The sequence below is a fragment of the Vombatus ursinus genome, unplaced genomic scaffold, assembly GCF_900497805.2.
Source record: "Vombatus ursinus unplaced genomic scaffold, bare-nosed wombat genome assembly UNPS02014798.1, whole genome shotgun sequence".
NCBI classification, from domain to species: domain Eukaryota; kingdom Metazoa; phylum Chordata; class Mammalia; order Diprotodontia; family Vombatidae; genus Vombatus; species Vombatus ursinus.
The window spans coordinates 38,871,689-38,873,000 of record NW_020954576.1 but is presented as its reverse complement, the minus strand read 5'-3'; the positions used below and the strand labels follow the sequence as shown (position 1 = coordinate 38,873,000).

The 1,312-nt window shown below is 41.7% G+C and overlaps 1 pseudogene; it reads right to left on the bottom strand.

Moving 5' to 3' along the window:
* Window positions 1–295: 295 nt before the first annotated feature.
* Window positions 296–901, bottom strand: LOC114049414 (annotated as a pseudogene).
* Window positions 902–1,312: the final 411 nt, after the last annotated feature.

Sequence of the window (1,312 nt, the reverse complement as noted above, 5' to 3'; positions counted from 1 at the left end):
GTAAAATATTTAACAAAAAATAAATAAAAGACAATAGAACATAGATAATGTGAATATGTGATTTTCTAAGTCAATAAGCCATGTATGGTTTAGTCTTCCCTCCCCCATATCTATTCAAGTTCGTCATATTCTTCAATCTTCAGCAAATTACAGAAAAAAAAACAACAAAGCAAACTGGAATGGAAACTATTCTGTTTTTATTCCGTTTTTACCATTTTATAACACTAATGTATTTCCCCCTCGACATGTAGGAATTCCAAAATCTATATGCTGGTCTGAGGGTCTATCATCCAGTTTATATAACTGCCATGCGTTTACCTCCAGGTTCCTCTTCTTCTTCATGCCTTCGCTTCAAGTTGCCACTAATGTCGGCAAGACAAATGGCTTCATATTCCTGAAGCTGGTGGACAAATCCAGCATTAGGAGAAACACAGAACCTTTTTCCCTTCACAAGGATAAATGCATCATTGAACTTCATTCTAAATGTTTCCATAACATATGCAATAACCAAGGAAGCGCTTCTGGAAATCCCTGTATTTCCATGGACAAGTACTTTTCCTCCTGCTTGAAAACTTCCATCAATAAATTCTTTACTCATGGCGAAAAAGCGCACTATGTTTTCAGCTGTATTATCTGCCATCTCCAAGACTAAATACCTCAAGAATTGCGGGAAGTTAGTCTTGATAAATTTGGCTTCAAGCCTTTGCCTTATGCATATGACATGGGTTATTCCAAGTTTTTGCAGTTCAGGGAGCTTATTTTTCGTAGCAGAAGAATACGGACCAAGAAATAATCTAGGTACGATTTCCTGCAACTCTCTCCTCATGAAGTAGGTCCAAACTTCAGCATCCTCTTCTCTGCACAGTGGGAGGCAGGGACCATCCATCAGCGAATGCTCCATTACCTTCAGCAGGCAGGGTGCAGCTCAGCTGTCTTAGAGACGGTCTGGTATCCCTGCAGGTGAGCCCCTCAGGCTACTGCGGTGGTCCAGTGGTAGCAAGAAAGAGAACTGGAGCTCCCAAGCAACTCTACTGACTCCTGGAGACCTCTTGGCTTTTATACTCCTGATCTGCTGCTCAATTGCTCCTCTCACTTCACCTAGCGCTCCCTTCCCCACCCCACTGGTTCACACCTAACACCCATTTCTCTCCTCTCCTGCTTCGATTGGATCAAAAGCACATCATGTGACACTGGCCTCAGGGAAAATCCTTTAAGAATTTTTGCTCTTAAAAATCACTTACCATCTTTACCATCAAGTGAGAGAAGTGATAACTCACTCAATGAGAAAGCACTTCTACCTAACCTCTCCCCA